The sequence below is a fragment of the Eumetopias jubatus genome, unplaced genomic scaffold (genome assembly GCF_037043125.1).
Source record: "Eumetopias jubatus isolate StellerSeaLion01/CBP00866 unplaced genomic scaffold, mEumJub1_p1.0 scaffold_1, whole genome shotgun sequence".
In the NCBI taxonomy this organism is placed as follows: domain Eukaryota; kingdom Metazoa; phylum Chordata; class Mammalia; order Carnivora; family Otariidae; genus Eumetopias; species Eumetopias jubatus.
Genome location: NW_028274807.1, coordinates 121,168,855 through 121,191,107, shown reverse-complemented (window position 1 = coordinate 121,191,107; position 22,253 = coordinate 121,168,855).

Sequence of the window (22,253 nt, the reverse complement as noted above, 5' to 3'; positions counted from 1 at the left end):
TCTTTCTTTCTTTTCTTTCTCTTTCTTTCTTTCTCTTTCTTTCTTTCTTTCTTTCTTTCTTTCTTTCTTTCTTTCTTTCTTTTTCTTTCTTCTCTCTCTCTCTCTCTCTCTCTCTGTCTATCTCTCTTTTTTGGTACCATATTTTCTTTGTCTATTCATCTGACAATTGTTCCTACCTTTGGCTATTGAGAATAATGCTGCTATGAACATGGGTGTACAAATATCTTTTTGAGTCCCTGCTTTTAATTCTTTTGTGTATATGCCCAGAGGTGGAATTGCTGGATCATATGGTCATTCTACATTTAATTTTTTGAGAAACTGCCATACTGTTTTCCACAGCAGCTGTACCATTTTGCATTCCCACCAGCAAATGCACAAAGATTCCAATTTCTCCAAATCCTTGTCAACACTTGCTTTCCATTATATTTAATACACACACATACACATACATACATACATGCCATCCGAATGAGTGAGGAGTAGGTTTTGTAGTGAAGAGTAGTTTTGATTTGCATTTCTCTAATGTTTAGTGATATTGAGCATTTTTCGTGTGCTCATTGGCCATTGATATATATTTAGAGAAATGTCTATGCAAGTCCTTGACCCACTTTTTAGTTGAGTTGTTTGCTTTTTTTGTTGATGAGTTTTAGGAGTTCTTTATATATGCTGGATATTAATCCCTTATCAGATATGTGATTTGCAAATATTTTCGTCCCATTCTGTGGGCTGCTTTTCATTCTGCTGATCGTGTCCTTTGATGCATGAAAGTTTTCATCTTGATGAAGTCCTCTTTATCTGGTTTTCCTTTTGTTACTTGTGCCTTTGTCATCATATCCAAGAGAATCATCACCACATCATGAAGCTTTTCTCCTATGTTTTATTCTAAGTGTTTTATAGTTTTAGCTATTATGCTTAGGTCTGTGATCAATTTTGAGTTCATTTTGATAAATGGTGTTAGGTAAGGGTCCAATTACATTCTTTTTTGCATGTGGATGCAAAGGACACTGACCTTCACAGTATCATTTGTTGAAAAGACTGTTCTTTTCCTACTGAGTAGCCTTGGGACCTTTATTGAAAATCATATGACCATATATATGAGGGAGAAGATGAATTTTGAGTTAAAGACCAAGAGGAAGTGAGGAAACTAGCTATGTGGATGTGGGGGGAAGAACGTTTTGTGAAAAGGCCCTGGGGGTGGGGTCATCCAGAAGGGCTGATTTGGCTACAGTGAAGTGGATAAAAGGAAGAAAGGTAAGAGATGAGGTCAGAGAGGTGGGGGTTGGGGGAAACAACTCATGGACGGCCTGTAGGTCACAGAGAAGACTTTCTGTTGCCCTGAGCAAAATTGGAAGCAGCCACTGGAAGGCTACTTTATGTTTCCATTCTGGCTCCCATGATGAGAAGAGACGTAGGGGCCTGTGGCAAAAGCAGGAGGACCAGTAAAGAGACCACGCAGGCAAGGGAAGATTGTGGTCTGAGCCAGGAGGTGACAAGTGGTAAAAATCTGGATGATAGGATTTGGTGATAGACTCAATGTGGTGGTGGGGGTAGTGGGGGCAGGGGGAGGGAGAGAGTAAGAGAGATAGAGGGACAGAGAGAGAGAGACAGAGAGAGAGAGACAGAGATAGAGAAGAGACTGAGAATTAGAGGGAGAGAGATAGATAGTTAAGGATGATGCCCAAATTTTTAATTTTAGTAATTGGAAAAGTGGAGTTCACATTAGACCAGAGGGCAGGAGAAAGACTGTGGTGGGCATAGATTTGGGGAGAAATCAAGATTTCAGTTTTGGATGTGCTAAATTTGAGGCACCCCTCAGACCTCCAATGGGAGGTGTTGGGTGGGCAGTTGGAGATGGGTCTGGAGTTTAAAAGAGTGGTCTTGGCTGGGGTCATGGAGCTGGCAAGCAAGCCCCATACATTGCTGTGTGACCATAGTACAGTCCCTTTCCCTCTCTGGGCCTCAATTTCCCCATAGGCAAATTAAGGTGGGCTGGAGCAGATGTGTTTTAGGTAACACCTTCCAGTTCTGGTATTTTCTGATTCTAATAGGTGAGAAATGGAGCCAGGAGCTGTAGGATGCCCCCATCTCCTCCACATATCTGTCTCCTTCCCTAGATGATTTTCTCTTAAGATCACCTCTCCCAACAGATTGCCCGGCCACTAACACCAAGGATTCAAATCTTGGAGAACATTGTAGGAAAGGAGCAGAGCCAGCCCCAACTCTACTCTGTTCTGGGGCACTCTAGGCTCCTTCAGAAAGACACTAGGTGAGACACACAGTGGAGGCCTGTGGGTGAGCAGAGGCCAGCTGGGCAGTCGAGTGATTGGAGTGTGGGCTAAATTCTAACCACTCTCAGCTCCTGATCTTTGCCTGTGACCAAGGACAAAATAGAAGAATTCTTCCCAAACCACTGACTGTAACTTTATTTAATTTTGCTTATTTGTCTCCATAATAAACATAATAACAGCTAATAATTATGAATATAACTGTGCTCTAGGCATGGTGCCAAGTGGTTAGCCCACATTTTCTTATTTAACCCTGACACCAGCGCTGTGGAGGTATGTGTATCCCTCTCCTCACTTTAGCATTCAGGAAGCAGAGGCTCAGAGAGGTTACATAACTTTCTGCAGGTCACACAGCAGGAAAGTGTTAGATTTGAGATTTGTATTGAGATATACTTAATCCAAAAGAATTTAATAAAAATACATGAGAAAATTTGGGCTAAGGAAAATTCAACAGGGTACAGAAAACCAGGCCCTATAACATAAGGTTCTATACAGTTGCTGAGAGAAATGAATATTGACTGAGTTTCTTAGCAACCAAAGCAAAAAGGGAAATATGATCAGATATAGGATTCATAATGTCCACAATATTAATAACTTGAGTATTCCTGGTGTTGGGACTGAGAGGACTTTTGGGAGTCAGCGTCATGGGGATGAGCTGTGATATGAGAGATGATGCTGTCAGCAACAAGATCTTTTAACAGTGACAAAAGGGAGTTTCACGAGGAGGCTTGGCACAGTGCCCTCTGATGGGGATCAATCAGTAAAAGCAACCGCAGGGAGGAATGCACAGGGTAGTCAGAATCAGACCCTTGGGAAGAGGCTGCCTGTGTCCCAAGGAGGCCATCTCAGCACCTTGGCCACACAGAGGAGCCCCACCAGGCCTGGAATAGCAGATGGGGGGCCCTTTATTGCCTTCACAACTCCCCGAAGCCCCCAAAAGGCCAGTCCACCGTCCCTTTTAGTGCAGGGCTGGCATTGTTTGCTGGGGACAGATATTACTGTGGGAATCCAGGTCTGTGTCCCTCCATTCAGCTCGGGGGGTGGGGAGCCCCAGGTCAAGACTGTTCCCAGCCCTGCCCACTGGTGCACAGCCTCCAAGATGTCAGCGCTCGCTGCTGCCTCTCAGGCACACCTTCTGCCAGAGAGCCAGCAACCCTGGGAGCCCTCCCCCAGAAAGCTCTTGGCTGGGAGACAGGCAGGATTTTGTCCTTCTAAAGCATGGAAGGACACGGAGCCAGGTACCTCCTTGTGCAGAGTGCTGTTCCATAGATAGTTGTGGAAGAAAGGAAGGAATGAAAAGCCCATTGGAAGATATCTTACATGTTGTCATGCTCTCTGGACCCTTCTCTGTGAGTAGAGGCTTCTAACCTTCCTCCTCATGCTCATGGCTCCCAGCAGGTGCACTGTCTCTGGGCAGGTGGGCCAGTAGCTTGGGAAGTGGGGCTGTCCCCTGGTCTAGGGACAAGGCAACTACCCTTCTGGGACTGTGTGTGGGTGGGGTGAATGGTAGCAGGAGTAGGTCTGTGACGTCAGCAGCTCTGACTTAGACTCTTACTCCAGGTGTTGGCTGGGAGGCCATGGATGGAGATGCCACTTCTCTGGTCCTTTGTTTTCTCTTCTATAAAATGGGAACAGCACTACCTACTTCATGGGCTGTTGTGGGGATTCACATGGCTGCCTGACACAGCAAAGGGTCAATATAAGATCCTCCTTCTTTAGATTCTGGCTCAGCCATTACAAGTTGTGTGAGCTTGAGATGTCACTTTACCTCTCTGAGCCTCAGTTTCCTTGTCTGTAAGATAGGAATAACACAGTGTAAGACTACTGGGAGGACTGAAAGAAATAGCACTTCTAATAGCCTCTACCACAGAGCCCAGCACGTAGTAGGTGCTCAGTCAAAGGTGGTTACAGTTACTGTTATGATTATCAGAGACTAAACTGTGCCTCATAGGGTGGATGTCCACAAAAGAGATAGGTAACCGAGGGCCAAGGCAGTCATGACATACGTCCTGGAGGAGGTGGCCCTGGCAGCCAGCCAGATCAGGTTGGGGTTATATGGGTCTCAAGGAGAGGGTTGTCACCCCAGGGCAGGGCCTAATGTGAGCCAGGGCAGAGGGCACGTGAAGGGGCTAGTGTCTGATCTGAAAGGGAAGGGAGTGTTTGGGAGAGAAGTAGGAACACAAGCCTTTTAGTTAGCTGTGGGAGCTCAGGAGGGCCCAGAAAGGCCAGCAGAGGAGAACAGGGGCCACTCTGGTGAGACAAGGATCAGCCCCATTCTACAGATGTCAAAACTGAAGCCCATGGAGGACAGATGAAATAACTTGCTCAAAATGAGTGAAGAACTTGGCACTGGAATGTAAATCCGTGAGGGCTGGTGCTCAGACTGTGTGCTTTCCTGGGTTTTTAATTAACACAAAGACCTCCCCACACCGGGGTGGGGAGGGGGTGTAGCTGACTGTGAAGAGGAGCAGGGAGAAATAAGGAGGGGTGTGGAGCTCAGCTGGGCCATTTGGAAATGAACACAGATGAGACTGAGTCTCTCTTGGGCCGTTATGGAGATTAATGGCCACAGACAAGGGCCCTCACGCATCACTAGGGAGAAGATTTCAAAGACCCTTAAAAATCATTGGGAAACATTTCAAAAGGAAAACTGCTCGCAAAGCATCCAGCGGCCCGCCAAATGCGCTGGCGTATAGCTCACCAGGCGATGCTTGTAATCTAATTGCCCATGAGCAAGAGTTTAAAACAATATTTACGATGTGGAAAAATAGCCCGTGATTTGATTTGTACAGAAGAAACACGCCTAATGAGTAAATTAGATTTTGATCTTGCTGGCTCTGGTCCTGTGGGTGGAGCCTAGCCCTTTGGAAGGGCCAGGCTCTTCTCCCGTCCACCTCCCTCCCCACCCTCACACCCCCAGCATGGTCCTGTGACAGCTCTGTGCCCTGGTATGACGCGAGACCAGCACTGTTGCCCTGATGCCTGAGCACAGCAGCCCAGAAACACATCCTCCCTTTTTCTTGGGCCTGCCAGTCCTTCAAACCCCACCCCTGCCTCCGGGAAGCCTCCTAGACTGCTCTAGCCTGCTCTTTTCATTTCCAATAGCTCTGAGAGTCTGTGACACACCGTTGAGCTTCAGTGAGATAGAGCTGGCTCTTGGTTAGACATTCACTAGCTTGGAATGTTTTTGCTTAGTGTGTTGTCTCATGAAGGCTGTTAGATGTTCCTTTGCAATCTGGACTTGTTCTATTTCTCGCTTTATATTTAATGGAGGCACTCAGGTAAGTATTAATTGCTTTTGCTGACCAGTGTCGATTCTCCTTCTTCTGGAAAGAGTACGATGATTTCCCTTGGGGAAAGTATCCCCTACCCCCTCCCCGCCTCCAGTGGCAGTCCAAGGTCTATGTGGTCTGGGCAGGGCTGACCAGACTCCTCCCAGCTCTAGGCGCCCGTGGAGGGCACGTGACCCAGAGCTGGCCAATCAGAGCACCACTGCTCTTGGCTGCGGAGATGTGTTCAGAGATGGGTAAGTGACTCACGTCAGGCCACTGAGACCTCCTTGGGAAGGCTGCCCGAGCTACCGCGAGAGAGGCATGTTCTGTGCTCTGGAACTGCTAAACTAGGAGAATCAAAGGGTGGAGCTCCTGGTGGTCATCTCGTTACTTCATGGGGGAAGCGCCTCTGAAAGCGAGACCAGTACGTGGGAAGTGCAACTGAGGAACATAGAGCGATTCTTAGGGTCCATGGTCAAGCACCCGAATCCAGACGTGGGTGATTCACGTGCACTTTAATCCACTACTTTACTGGCTCTCGTCTGTTTCAACCAGTTTGAGTTGGGTTTTAGTGTTTCACACAGAGACCAGTAGTTTTTCTTTTTTTTAATTAAAATAATTATTTTATTATAAGAAAAAAATCAGTGAAATATTTTACCTGTTTTTTTAATACTAAGTCTTGAAAATCCGTTGAATATCTAAATTGTCATTGGAATACTTGATCTCTATTTAGATTCCATAAAATATGCAAAAGAAAGGTAAATTTTCCTACCTAAGCTGTCTCATACACACATAAGTTTTCCTTTTTTTTTAGTTTTTGATGTGGTGCTCCACGATTCATTGTTTTCGTATAACACCCAGTGCTCTGACTTACACAAAAGGCACAGGACTAGTGTCCAAGAGTGATGACTAGATTCTTCTAGAACTGAGGGAATTGTAGAGACTATAAAAATCAAATGTTCATGGACATAATTCTGTGACTGAAGCCAGTTTGCCAGACTTTTCCTGACTGCCTGCTCTGTGTTGGCTCTTCCTCTAGGTGCTGGGGACACAGAAGAATTAGAGCAGACCCAGCCCGGAGGAGCCCACAGGATTGGAAGGGAGGTAAGAGCTGCAGTTGCCAGCTATAGCCAACTCCTTCCAGAGGAGGTAGTGTCATATATGCTGTGGAGAATCCCTCAAGGGTTCTGGGGGCACCCTGATGGAAGAGCAGACAAGAGATTGGGAGGGTGGGTAGGGCTTCACCAGGGAGGTGAGACAGTCCCCTGGAGGGCGGGGGGAGAGACTTGATTGTGAAATTGGTGGCAGTGCCAGGACTGAGTCTCCTTGCCCCAGATCCCCGGAAAAGGGGCCCCTACACTGCTGCTTAGCACCTGACAGAGGTCTCCTGGCTGTTTCTCTCTTCCTGCCCACTCGACAGCAGCCCCCTTGGCTGGGAGAGGAAGCGGGAGAGTGTGGTGGTTGTCTTGGGTCGTGTGTGGGCATTGGGGGCCAGCTGAAGGAGATGGGGCTTTCCAACCACATGGTGAAGCCGGGTGTGAGCGGGGGATGCAGGCGCCGATACTTGTCTGGGTGAGCCAGTCTCGTTCATCATGACATTCATGATCAAGGCCTTTGTGGCATCAGCAACAATGCTATGACATTTGCTGGGTATTTCCTTGTGGGGGGGGCTTTACACACAAACTTCTGTGTCCTCACTTAACAGTGAGTCACCTGCCTTGTCTCCCACTTTTCTGAATGGTGCTTAGAAAGAGTTAGAGAATCGAGAGCAAGCCTGTCTCGCCGGAGTCTGCTTGGCAACTATGGTGATACTATGAAGTAAATTGAGCTGTCACTAAGTGCCTACTATTTCCTGAGCCTGCCTCCTTCTCCACTCAGCTGCCAAAAATAGAGTAAGAAGCAGACCATAGCTAGAAATACATGTCTGCCGTCCTTTCTTTTCTTTTTTTTTTCCATTAAATTCACTTAGCCAAGGTATAGTACATCATTAGTTTTCAATATGATGTTCAATGATTCATTAGTTGAATATAACACCCCCTGCTCATCATATCACGTGCCCTCTTTAATTCCCATCACCTGTTACCCCATCCCCCCCACCCACCTCCCTTTCCCCAACCCTCAGTTTATTTCCCAGAGTCAACAGTCTCATATAGTTTGTCTCCCTCAATGACTTCCTCCCATTCAGTTTTCCCTCTCTTCCCCTATTGTCCTCTACATTATCCTTCCATAGCAGGGGATGCATGCGGTGATGTGTGGATGCATCCATCCATGACAATGTACAGAAACATGCAGAGAAGAGTGGGATTAATTCAGTGTTGGCAATCAGGAAAGCATACTGGGGTGGCTGATGGCCAAGCAAGACTTGGAGGCTGGGAAGAATTGTCCTTCAGACAGCAAGCGTTTTGTGCAGTGAGATCCTAATAGCAGGGTTCCATTGAAGATAGTTCCCACATCTCATTTCCTGAGAGGTAGATTCCATTGCCCCATTTTACAGAGGAGGCAGTTGAGGCTTCACATGCTTAAGTAACTTGCCAAGGCAGTGCAGGGCCAGGATTCAAACCTGAGCTCTGTCATGCAAAGTTTGGGCTGCTTTCTCTATGCCTTGCTCCCTTTGGAGTATCTGTGGCTTTTGTTACCCCAACACTGAGTCTGCAGAATGGAACCTCCCATCTTCTGGGCTGACACCATCCAGTCCTCAGTAGATGCTGATGTCATAGTGCTGGGAGTGATGGTGGGGATACTCTCGTGCACCCCACCCCCACTTCACAGGTATAAGGGAGGCAGCCTGGGGGGAGAGCTGGGTTCCTGCCTCACGGGCCTGGCTCCCCACACGGTCCCACTTCTCTGGTTGTGGGGATGGATGTCAGACTTCAAAGGCAGCAGTGCATTGTCTCTCCAACCTCCAGCCCATGAGAAAGTGCCTAAGTCCCAGAACAAAGGCCCTTCCAGACTCACGTCACCTGCTCGGCACTTAGCACGGGGCTTAATTAAAGGAAACAGAGCTTCTTGGAGTGAGAGTGAGGAGTGAGTGAGAAAGTCGATAACACTAAAGACACCGCCATTAATAAAGCCAGACTCACTGCTAATATCCCACTTGAATTCAAAACAGGACAAATAATTGGAAATCTGAGCAGGGTGAGTGGTGGGGCCAGTGGTACAGATGACAGAGGTCTGGCAGCTGTGGGAGACCTTCTGTGTGGGGCGATGTGGCCGGGCAAGAGCTCCTGGAGGGAGTAATTCAGTCCTGGGGCCCAGGGCCCTCTTCTTGGCTGACAGCCGTAGACTGACACCTGGATGTGGAAGAAGCTCACACTGAATAGCACTTGAAATGTGCCAGGCACTGTTTTCAGTTCTTTACAAATATCAGTTTAATCCTTTAAAAATATATATCCTTTGTACCTATCTACACCTATTTATCTTATTAATTAGGTGCCATTATTGCCCCCATTTTACAGCTGAGGAAACTGGTGCACAGAGGGTTTAGGTAATTTGTCCGGGCCGAGCTGGGATTTTGAACCTCTGTGCCACGACCTCAAAGTATATGTGCCTAACCACCAGGCTACACTACCTCCTTTGAGTGAACTGGCCTCTCATCCCTAGTTTGCTGGATAACTGGGCAAGAACTGCCGTCCATTCAGTCAGCAAACATTTGTCAGTATAGTGCAATCTTAGCAATAACAGTAACAAGCACTGTATACAGTTCCTATATGCTAGGCACTAAATACTTTATATGCATTATCTCAACCCTGCTGATCGCCCGTACGGTGGGTGCTTTTACTGCCTCAGTTTTACAGGGAATGGAACTGAGCCTCAGAGAAGTTAGGTGACTCCCTGTGGTCCCATGTCTAGTTAGTACCAGAGCCAAGATTCAACCCTACATCTTTTGGTTCAAAGTGCAACCCCAAAACCACTGCTGGTATCAGTGTCTATTCCCAAAGGGTGCTCATGTAGAGCCTGGGCAGGTGTACTCATGGGCAGTTATGATGCTGGCTGATGGATGCTGCACACATCTAGACATGAGTATCCAGTGATGGGCAGGAACCACGTATGGTCCACTGAGTACCATTCAGTTAATGTCCTCAGGCCATAAACCCTGGGACACTACTGTATCCCACCTAACCCCTTCTATTCCTTGTCTTTTTTTTTTTTTTTGAAGGTTTTATTTATTTGACATAGAGAGACACAGCGAGAGAGGGAACACAAGCAGGGGGAGTAGGAGTAGGGAGTACCCCACGGAGTAGGGAGCCCGATGCAGGGCTCGATCCCAGGACCCTGGGATCATGACTTGAGCTGAAGGCAGACGCTTAACGACTGAGCCACCCAGGCGCCCCTCTACTCCTTGTCTTTATCCTGCCTCCTCTCCCATGTGTTCAGTCCACAGCCTTAGAGCTGGGGATGGCCACCTGGGGAATTCTGTGTATTCTGAACCCTGTGTTGGGGGATTGGGATGCATTCTTCCTAGGAACCTGGCTCCCTGCTGGTGGGTGACACAACCCACACTGATTCAAGAGGCAATGTAATGGAATGAAAAGGGCATGGATACTGGGGTCAGGCAGGCCTCAGTGTGACTCCTGATTTCTGAGCCTTAGTTTCTCTATCTGTGAAATGGGCCTGCAGTTCCAGAGAATGGGTGGAGAAGGCTGGCTTCTGCACTAAAACCCGAGGCAGCCTCACTGTGGAGAGGGAAGGGAGAGTAAGAAGAGGGTCAAAACCTGTGAATTCTGGAGAGCACAAGGAGAAGAAAAAATGGACCCCTTCCCTTAGATCATCATATTGGAATGAGGGGCTCCTTAGAACTGGGGGTGAGCATATGTAGGGGAAATGAGAGGAGATGTGGGCATGGGGGAGAAGACAGGGCCTCACTGCTCTGAGAGTGCTGAAGGCCAGAAATGTCACCTCATCCAGGAGACTCAGGTCACCGCATGCATGGAGCCAGTGGATCATTGAGATGGCTCAGGGCATGGCTTCCATCTTTAGGGTTGTTATCTTGGAGGACTTCAAGGCATGTAGCTTAGAGAGTGTCCCTCCCCGGTGAGCCTGTCTCCTTGCCCCTACTAGGTTAGAGAAAAGCTCACACTCAATCCTGATCTGAAATGTCCTCATGTCATCTGCATGGCAGTGCTGACAGTGCGGCTTTGGGGTTTTTTGGTGGGTGAAGGACAGATAAGGGGAGAGTGGTCAATGCACAGATGGAAGGCTCTGAGACCACTGCTCTTGAGAGACCCCTCCCGATTTGATACTGAGTCTAATGATTTTGACCTCTGAATAGTCCAGCTGTGATAGCCAATGACAGGGACTTTGCGCCAAGGATCAGACCTGGATTTATACTTTAGCCATAAATAGAAGTGAATTCAGTGTTCTAGTGACAAATGGTTAACAACTAGCTTTCTAGGGTTGGAAAAAGTCCTAATTTGTAACATTCGACAATTTCTTGGTATAAACATTCCCACCATGGCTGATCTTAAGCTGCCAACATGACATCACTGAACATTAAGTTGGGAAGAGGTGTTAACGATTGGTTCTCATGAGCCCATACACACTGACTCCAGCACCCTTGTGCACAGATTCACCATGAGGCAGAAGAGGCTCAAACTCATTTGTAGGGGTCCTTCCAAGGCCTGTACAATTGTGTTCACAGGCGATATACAGTTTGGAAAAGTCAGATATAATAACCGCATTGGTTAAGATTCTTGCTTCTTTCCACTCCTTGTATTGAAGGACCTGGAGTAGCTATGGGCACATAGTAATTTGTTGTGATTTCTTTTTTATTCTAAATATATATTATTTTTGTACCCAATTTTGCTTTGTAATTTTACTTTTTTTCTTAAAGAGGGCCTCAAAACCTCTCTATACTTCCCACTGCAAGGCATGGATCTATCCTGGGAGTAAATTAAATTGTGATACCCTCCAGGAAATTTTGGTTGTTGTTACGCCGTACCTTAGAGACACATTGGTGTATATAAATTCATTACTGGAAATTTTGATCCAGATTAAGTTCCTAGAACGTGACTTTCATTATGCCAGAGCTCTGCTCAAAACTCTCATGGCCCCCTCTTGATCCCTTAAACTGGCATTCAAGGATCTCCATAGATTCAGATTTCCTTCTGAAAATATCTTCTTTATTCTCTCTTTATCCTCCAAATAAAACTTTTTCCCTTGTGACTGTAATTAGGTTGTTTTCTCTGCCTGGAGCACCTTTTCTGTCTCCTCTCTTTTGGGTTTGCCAAGTGCTTTTTCTGTATCTATTGAGATGATCATGTGGGTGTCTTTGTGTGTGTGTGTGTGTGTGTGTGTGTGTGTGTGTGTGTGTGTGTCCTTTTTTATATTAATATGGTGTATTACATTGATTTTCAGGTGTTAAACCAGCCTTGCATTACTGGGATAAATCCTTCTTGGTCATAGTGTATAATCCTTTTTACATTTTGCTGAATTCAGTTTGCTAGTATTTTGTTGAGGATTTTTTTTTTAAAGATTTTATTTATTTATTTAACAGAGCGACACACAGCGAGAGAGGGAACACAAGCAGGGGGAGTGGGAGAGGGAGAAGTAGGCTTCCTGCCGGGCAGGGAGCCCAATGTGGGGCTCGATCCCAGGACCCGAGATCATGACCTGAGCCGAAGGCAGACACCTAATGGCTGAGCCACCCAGGCGCCCCTTGTTGAGGATTTTTGCATATATATTCATAAAAATTATTGATCTTTAGCTTTCTTATGATGCCTTTGTCTGGTTTCAGTATCAAGGTAATTCTGGTCTCACATAATGAGTTGAGAAGTGTTCCTTTCTGTTTTTTGGAAGAGTCTGTGATGGTTTGGTGTTAATTTTTCTTTAAATGTTTTGGTATAATTCAGGGAAATCCTCTGACACCGGGCTTTTATTTGTGGGAAGTTTTTAAATTACTAATTCTCTTTTCTTATTATAGGTCCATTCAGATTTTCTATTTCTTCTTGAGTCAGTTTGGATAGTTTACATCTTTCTAGGAATTTGTCCATCTCAACTAAGTTGTCTAATTTGTTGGCCTATGGTTGTTTGAAGTATTCCCTTATACAGGCTTACCTGGGAGATATTGTGAGTTTTGTTCCAGACTACTGCAGTAAAGTGAATATCACAATAAGGTGAGTCAAATGAGTTTTTGGTTTCCGAGGACATATAAAAGTTACGTTTATGCTATATATTAAGTGTGCGATAGCATGTCTAAAAAACCAATGCTCTGATAATAATTAAAAAAAAACTAGTTAAAAGTGAATAAATAAATAAATAAAAATACTTTATTACTAAAAAATGCTAACCATCATCTGAGCTGTCAGTGACTTGTAATCACTGATCACAGGTCACCATAACAAATATAATAATAATGAAAAAGTTTGAAATATTGCAAGAATTACCAAAATGTGACACAGAGACACAAAGCGAGCAAATGCTGATAGAAAAATGGTGCCTATAGATGCTTAGTGCAGGGTTGTCAAACCTTCAATTTGTTAAAAAATGAAATGACTATACAAGCTCAATAAAATGAAGCCCAGTAAAATGGGGTATGCCTGTAAGCCTTTTTGTTTTATAAGATTGGTGGTGATGTCTTCTTTCTTGTTTCTGATTTTAGTTATTTGAACCTTCTCTTTTTTTGTTTTCACCAGTCTAGCTCAAATTTAGTCAATTTTGTTGATCTTTTCAAAGAATGACTTTTAGTTTTACTGATTTTCTCTATTATTTTTCTAGTCTTTCTTTTTTTTTTTTTCTACTCTAGTCTTTATTTCCTTTCTTCTGCTTGTTCTGGGTTTAGTTTGCTCTTCTTTTTCTAGGAGAAAGTACTGGGAAAGACCCTAAAAACTGTATAACCCAATATTGATGTTTTAGGAGATTGGCTGAAGCCCCCAAATTAAAAAAAAAAAAATACATTTTAAAGATTCCAGACACTTCTTTGCAGATTACTAAAAGGTAGCAGAAATGGTCCAGTGACTTCTCACCCCCATCATCTATCTCCAGCCTACAGAGAAGAAAATAGAGATTTGAGAGCAATTCAGTTGTCTTTGTGTCCTCCATGTCCCCTACTTCATGATTAAGAAAGAGATGCTTCCCCCAAACAGATTGATAGGACTTCAGAAGTACTTGCAGAGATAGGGAGTGGACTGTCAGAAGAGGAGTTTGGTACTACCACCTGGCAGGATATTTGCTGAGCTTCAGAAACCCATGGGCTGTCTTGCTACATGAAGAGAAGGAAGGGCAGTGAGAATGGTTATAGCATACATCACCTGAAGTTTGGGAGTGGTTGCGTACATGGAGACTGCTGCCTGCTTCTTTCCAGGGACTTGGAGGGCTGGCTGGAGTGACCTGTGGTGGCAGGGGAGGGGCAAGGGCAGTAGAGCGGCCTTGCATGAGCATTTCCTGTATGTCATGTGGACAGACTGGGGCTCAAGCTGTCTTGACAAGATCTGCCTAGTGGGAAGAGGGACCCTAAGCAGTAAAAGGCTATGAGGAGGACCAATTAGGAAGGTGCTGAGAAAGGGGTCAAAGAGACAGAGAGTGCACGGCCATCAATAGGAAGCTGTACCGTGCTGTGAGGAGGTGTCTGTAAGAGTCTACAGATGCATTCCCAGTGGGTGGGTGGGGTGGTCAGCATTTTGGCATCTGATGCTATAATGAGAGCAAACAGCCAGCCAGTAATGTCTTAGGAGACTATGATCAGGCTTTTCCTTCTCCCTTCTATGTGCACCCCCTTCAGTTCTAGGTAGGTTATATGGCCTAATCAGCAAGTGCTCTTAGGAGCTCTGTGTGACAAAGAACATCACACACATGGAGCTTGATTCCTGCCTTGTCTCATTTGCTGTGCCCCTCCACCACTGACCGGGAGTGATAAATAGGAGATCCCCAGGGCCAGCCTCCCATTGCACAGACAGGGTAACTAGGGCCTACAGAGGGGAGAGGTCTTGCCCAAGATAATAAATGCAGGTTGTGTGAGAGGCTCCTGAGCCTTCCAACTCCTGGAAGCTATGGCCCTTTCCTATCCATTCAACACAGACAGCTCTCGTTGTAAAAGGACACAAGCTGGGGTGGGAGAAGCAGGGAGGGAGAGGATAAAATGTAGATTCTCTGAATTTTATTTTCATCATCAGAGGTTTCTCGGGGAAAATGATAGTTCCATCCTAGACAGGGAAGTGGAAATGGCCTATGCTAATGTGTGCAAGTTGTGGAAAATGCTTTATTTTAACCCTGTTCCCCCAGAAGTCATAGTCATCTATTTGAAACTGCCAATCAACCTTCCAGCAAAGGAAAACACACGCACACCTCTGCACAAATGGCTTTGATTAGGCTTAGCTGTAGGTTTAAGAAAATTTAATCATCTTAACCTGTTTAGTCTTTTCCCTGATGAAAATCATCAGTCAGATTCCAGCATGAGCCCGTTAGAACTGAGCTGCTGTCAGCACCGTTGTTTATGTTAATACGTTATAGGCATGAAATGGAGGAGAGCGGAGTTATGAGAAGAAGTCCTGAGTGAATTAGGAGAGTAGGGGTTTGTGGCAGGCCCCCGAGGCTGACAGGCGGGGCTCGGAAAGGACTGTTTATTTATGCGTCTCAAACTACAGTCTCCTCTACCTGTTGGGAGCAACTCTAAAGTGTATTTCTCTCTGCGGTCAGAACTGACGTTCAGTAGAACTGCAGGTCTGGAACCCTATAGATACCATTTGCTAGCTGCATGACCTCAGGTAGGTTACTTAACCTCTCTTAATGTCAGTTTTCTCATCTGAGAAATGGGGCTGACAGGAGTAACTAGCCCACTGGATGGCTTTATAGATTACTGGCACATTGGGTAAAGGCCTGGTACTTATTAGTAAATGCTCAGTCACATGCTCCATGGCATCAGCATTATCTCTCTTTCCTGATGCCAGGCAGCTACTTCATGGTGCTCTCTCCTAGTACCCTGGACTCTGTGGACATCGGCCAGTGGGTGATTCCCACTCAATGTGAAATGGTCTGCTGGGCACAGATTGGAAAGGCCCTAAATCTGGAACCTTGACCCATTTCCGTTATGAGGACCTAGGTGACTTTAGGGAAATCACTGCTTCTTTGGATTTTGGTTTCTTGGTCCACCATGAGACCTCTCTTTGTGCCCATCACCCACTCTCCCCTTCGTTCTAGAGAAAAATCCCAACTGCCACCCACCTAAAGAGTTACATTTCTCAGCTTCCTTATAGCTAGGTGTGCCAAAGGACTATTTTTGGCTGTTGAAATCCAAGAAGAAATGTTATGTGGAACTTCTAAAAAGTCTTCTAAAAGAGGGAGAAGAAATGGGTGAATGTCTATCAATATGTGAATAAAGAATGGCCCATTCATACTACAGAATATTATTCAGCAATAAAATTCTTCTGATACATATAACATGGGTATATCTCAGAAGTGTTATGCTGAGTGACAGAATCCAGACACAGAAGAGTAAATTCTAAATTATTGCATTTTAAAAAATTTTTATTTTATTATGTTATGTTAATCACCACACATTACATCATTAGTTTTTGATGTAGTGTTCCATGATTCATTGTTTGAGTATAACACCCAGTGCTCCATTCAATACGTGCCCTCTTTAATACCCATCACCAGGCTAACCCATCCCCCCACCCCCCTCCCCTCTAGAACCCACAGTTTGTTTCTCAGAGTCCATAGTCTCTCATGGTTTGTCTCCCCCTCCAATTTCCCCCCCTTCATTTTTCTCTTCCTACTATCTTCTTCTTTTAATTTTTAAACATATAATGTATTATTTGTTTCAGAGGTACAGGTCTGTGATTCAACAGTCTTACACAATTCACAGTGCTCACCATAGCCATGCCCTCACAAATGTCTGTCACCCAGTCACCGCATCCCTCCCATCCCCCAGCACTCCAGCAACCCTCAGTTTGTTTCCTGAGATTAAGAATTCCTCATATCCGTGAGGTCATATGATACTTGTCTTTCTCTGATTGACATAATACCCTCTAGTTCCATCCACGTCATTGCAAATGGCAAGATTTCGGGTTTTTTTCTGATGGCTGCATAATATTCCATTGGATATATATATATACCACATCTTTATCCATTCATCTGTAGATGGACATCTTGGCTCTTTCCACAGTTTGGCTGTTGTGGACATTGCTGATATAAACATCGGGGTACACATACCCCTTTGGATCACGTGTATTTGTATCTTTGGGGTAAATCCCCAGTAGTGCAATTCCTGGGTCATATGGTAGCTCTTTTTTCAGCTTTTTGAGGAACCTCCATACTGTTTTCCAGAGTGGCTATGCCAGCTTGCATTCCCACCAACAGTGTAGGAGGGTTCCCCTTTCTCTGCATCCTCGCCAACATCTTTCGTTTCCTGACTTGTTAATTTTAGCCATTCTGATTGGTGTGAGGTAGTATCTCATTGAGGTTTTGATTTGGATTTCCCTGATGCCAAGCGGTGTTGAGCATTTTTTCATGTGTCTGTTGGCCATTTGGATGTCCTTTTTGGAAAAATGTCTGTTCATGTCTTCTGCCCATTTCTTGATTATTTGTTCTTTGGGTGTTGAGTTTGAGAAGTTCTTTATAGATCTTGGATACTAGCTCTTTATCTGATATGTCATTTGCAAATATCTTCTCCCATTCTCTTGGTTGTCTTTTGGTTTTGTTGACTGTTTCTTTTGCTGTGCAAAAGCTTTTTATCTTGATGAAGTTCCAAAAGTTCATTTTTGCCCTTGCTTCCCTTGCCTTTGGCGATGTTTCTGGGAAGAGGTTGCTGCGGCTGAGATTGAAGAGGTTGCTGCCTCTGTTCTCCTCTAGGATTTTGATGGACTCCTCTCTCACATTTAGGTCTTTCATCCCTTTTGAGTCTATTTTTGTGTGTGGTGTAAGGAAATGGTATAGTTTCATTCTTCTGCATGTGGCTGTCCAAATTTCCCAACACCATTTGTTGAAGAGACTGTCTTTTTTCCATTGGACATTCTTTCCTGCTTTGTCAAAGTTTAGTTGACCATAGAGTTGAGGGTCCGATTCTGTTCCATTGATCTGTGTGTCTGTTTTTGTGCCAGTACCATACTGTCTTGATGATGACAGCTTTGGAATAGAGCTGGAAGTCCGGAATTGTGATGCCGCCAGCTTTGCTTTTCTTTTGCAACATTCCTCTGGCTATTCGGGGTCTTTTCTGGTTCCATACAAATTTTAGGATTATTTGTTCCATTTCTTTGAAAAAAGTGGATGGTATTTTGATAGGGATTGCTTTGAATGTGTAGATTGCTCTAGGGAGCGTTGACATCTTCACAATATTTGTTCTTCCAATCCATGAGCATGGAATGTTTTTCCATTTCTTTGGGTCTTCCTCAATTTCTTCCATGAGTATTTTATAGTTTTCTGAGTACAGATTCTTTGCCTCTTTGGTTAGATTTATTCCTAGGTATCTTATGGTTTTGGGTGCAATTATAAATGGGATCGACTCCTTAATTTCCCTTTCTTCTGTCTTGTTGGTGTGTAGGAATGCCACTAATTTCTGTGCACTGATATTATGTCCTGCCACTTTACTGAATTCCTGAATGAGTTCTAGCAGTTTTGGGGTGGAGTCTTTTGGGTTTTCCACATAAAGTATCATATCATCTGCAAAGAGTGAGAGTTTGACTTCTTTGCTGATTCAGATGCCTTTTGTTTCTTTTTGTTGTCTGATTGCTGTGGCTAGGACTTCTAATACTATGTTGAATAGCAGTGGTGATAGTGGACATCCCTGCCGTGCTCCTGACCTTAGGGGGAAAGCTCTCAGTTTTTCCCCATTGAGAATGATATTCGCTGTGGGTTTTTCATAGATGGCTTTTATGATATTGAGGTATGTACCCCAAAGATGCTGTATTTTGTCAAATGCTTTTTCTGCATCTATTGAGAGGATCATATGGTTCTTGTTCTTTCTTTTATTAATATATTGTATCACATTGATTGATTTGTGGATGTTGAACCAACCTTGCAGCCTGGGAATAAATCCCACTTGGTTGTGGTGAATAATCCTTTTAATGTACTTTTGGATCCTATTGGCTAGTATTTTGGTGAGAATTTTTGCATCCATGTTCACCAGGGATATTGGTCTGTAATTATTCTTTTTGATGGGGTCTTTGTCTGATTTTGGGATCAAGGTAATGCTGGCCTCATAAAATGAGTTTGGAAGTTTTCCTTCCATTTCTATTTTTTGGAACAGTTTCAGGAGAATAGGTATTAATTCTTCTTTAAATGTTTGGTAGAATTCCCCTGGGAAGCCATCTGGCCCTGAGCTCTTGTTTGTTGGGAGATTTTTGATGACTGCTTCAATTTCCTTAGTGGTTATGGGTCTGTGGTCTGTTCAGGTTTTCTGTTTCTTCCTGGTTCAGTTTTGGTAGTTTATACATCTCTAGGAATGCATCCGTTTCTTCCAGATTATCTAATTTGCTGGCATATAGTTGCTCATAATATGTTCTTATAATTGTGTTTCTTTGATGTTGGTTGTGGTCTCTCCTCTTTCATTCATGATTTTATCTATCTGGGTCATTTCTCTTTTCTTTTCTTTCTTTTTTTTTTTTGATAAGTCTGGCCAGGGGTTTATCAATCTTATTAATTCTTTCAAAGAACCAGGTCCTAGTTTCGTTGATCTGTTCTTTTGTTCTTTTGGTTTCTATTTCATCGATTTCTGCTCTGATATTTATTATTTCTCTTCTCCTGCTGGGTTTAGGCTTTATTTGCTGTTCTCTCTCTAGCTCCTTTAGGTGTAGGGTTAGGTTGTGTATTTGAGACCTTTCTTGTTTCTTGAGAAAGGCTTGTATTGCTATATACTTTCCTCTTAGGACCGCCTTTGCTGCATCCCAAAGATTTTTGAACAGTTGTGTTTTCATTTTCATTGGTTTCCATGAATTTTTTTAGTTCTTCTTTAATTTCCTGGTTGACCCATTCATTCTTTAGTAGGATGCTCTTTAGCCTCCATGTATTTGAGTTCTTTCCAACTTTCCTCTTGTGATTGAGTTCTAGTTTCAAAGCATTGTAGTCCGAAAATATGCAGGGAATAATCCCGATCTTTTGGTACCGGTTGAGACATGATTTGTGACCTAGGATGTGATCAATTCTGAAGAATGTTCCATGGGCACTAGAGAAGAACATGTATTCTGTTGCTTTGGGATGGAATGTTCTGAGTATATCTGTGAAGTCCATTTGGTCCAGTGTGTCATTCCAAGTCTTTATTTCCTTGTTGATCTTTTGCTTAGATGATCTGTCCATTTCAGTGATGGGGGTGTTAAAATCCCCTACTATTATTGTATTGTTGTCAATGTGTTTCTTTGATTTGGTTATTAATTGGCTTATATAATTGGCTTATATAATTGGGGCATAGATATTTACAATTGTTAGATCTTCTTGTTGGATAGACCCTTTAAGTATGCTATAGTGTCCTTCCTCATCTCTTATTATAGTCTTTGGTTTAAAATCTAATTTGTCTGATATAAGGATTGCCACCCCAGCTTTCTTTTGGTGTCCTTTAGCATGGTGAATGGTTTTCCACCCCCTCATTTTCAATCTGGAGATATCTTTGGGTCAAAAATGAGTCTCTTGCAGACAGCATATCGATGGGTCTTGTTTTTTTTCCCCAATCTGATAGCCTGTGTCTTTTGATTGGGGCATTTAGCCCATTGACATTCAGGGTAACTATTGAAAGATATGAATTTAGTGCCATTGTATTGCTTGTAAGGTGACTATTACTGTATATTGTCTCTGTTCCTTTCTGGTGTATGTTACTTTTAGGCTCTCTCTTTGCTTAGAGGACCCCTTTCAGTTTTCTTCTAGGGCTGGTTTCGTGTTTGCAAATTCTTTTAGTTTTTGTTTGTCCTGGAAGCTTTTTACCTCTCCTTCTATTTTCAGTCACAGCCTAGCCGGATATAGTATTCTTAGCTGCATATTTTTCTCATTTAGTGCTCTGAATATATCATGCCAGTCCTTTCTGGCCTGCCAGGTCTCTGTGGATAGGTCTGTTGCCAGTCTAATGTTTCTACCATTGTAGGTTACAGACCTCTTGCCCCAAGCTGCTTTGGGATTTTCTGTTTGTCTCTGAGACTTGTAAGTTTTACTATTAGATGTCAGGGTGTTGACCTATTTTTATTGATTTTGAGAGGGGGTTCTCTGTGCCTCCTGGATTTTGATGCCTGTTTCCTTCCCCAAATTAGGGAAGTTCTCTGCCAGAATTTGCTCTAGTATACCTTCTTCCTCTCTCTTCTTCTTCTAGGATCCCAATTATTCTAATATTGTTTCATCTTATGCTATCACTTATCTCTTGAATTCTGCCCTCGCGGTCCAGTAGTTATCTTTTTCTCAGCTTCTTTATTCTCCATCATTGGTCTTCTATATCACTAATTCTCTCTTCTGCCTCATTTATCCTAGCAGTTAGAGCCTCCATTTTTTATTGCACCTCATTAATAGCCTTTTTGATTTAGACTTGGTTAGATTTTAGTTCTTTTATTTCTCCAGAAAGGGTTTCTCTAGTATCTTCCATGCTTTTTTCAAGCCTAGCTAGTATCTTTATAATCATCATTCTGAACTCTAGTTCCGACATCTTACTAATGTCCATACTGATTTGGTCCCTGGCAGTCAGTACTGCCTCTTGTTTTTTTTGAGGTGAGTTTTTCTGTCTTGTCATTTTGTCCAGAGGAGAACAGATGAATGAGAGAACAAAATGCTAACAGGGTAACAATGACCCTAGAAAAATATATACACTAAACAAATCAGAAGAGACCTGAAACTGGGGGCAAAGAAAGGGAAAGAAAGAAAAAAGGAAAAAAAAAAAGGAAAAAGAAAAAGATAAAACCAAACAAAAACAAAACAAAAAAACCCAGAATATGAACACATATGATCAGGCTGGTGCATAGATCAGTGCCACACATTAGATTTTGGGTGTATTTTGGTCTGTTAGAAGAAAGTCCCTTCCAAAATTTGAAGAAAGAAAAACTTATATATGTACAAAAATAAGGGTTAATATGATGAAGGGATGGAATATGATTGTAAAGATTAAAATTATAAAAGATTTTATAAAAGGAATTGATAAGATAAGTTGGTTGAAAAAAGAGGATTTTAAAAAAAAATGGGAGAGAATGTGATCAGGCAGGAGACTAGAACAAAGCCATACACTAGAGATTTAGGGTATATTTTGATCTGTTAGAAGAAACTGTATCTCAAAGTTTTAAAGCGAGAACAACATATATATATATATATATATATATATATATATATATATACACACACACACACATCAAAAATAAGGTTAACTACTATGAAGGGATAGAATATGACTCTAAAAATGAAAAATAAAAAAGATTTTTAAAAAAGGGATTGATAAGATGGTTGAAAAAGGGAAAAAGAAAAATAAAAAAAATAGCAAATTAAAAAAATTAAGTTTGAAAAACTAAAGAATCATGGGGAAAAAGCCATGAGTTCTATGTGCAGTATTCCCCTAGAGCTGGAGTTCTGCCGTTCTCATTGATCGGTATACTTGGCCTTGGCTGGCTGTTCTTGCTGATCTTCTCAGGCAGGGACGTGTTGCTGTGGTTCTCAAATGTCTTTGCCCGAGGTGGAATTGCCCCGCCCCTTCGGGGTCCGGGCTAAGTAATCCGCTTGGGTTACTTAGGTTTGGGTTTGGGTTTGCTCTCGGGAGCTTTTGTTCCCTGCAAGCTTTCCGTACAACTTTGGAGGACGAGAGTGAAAACTG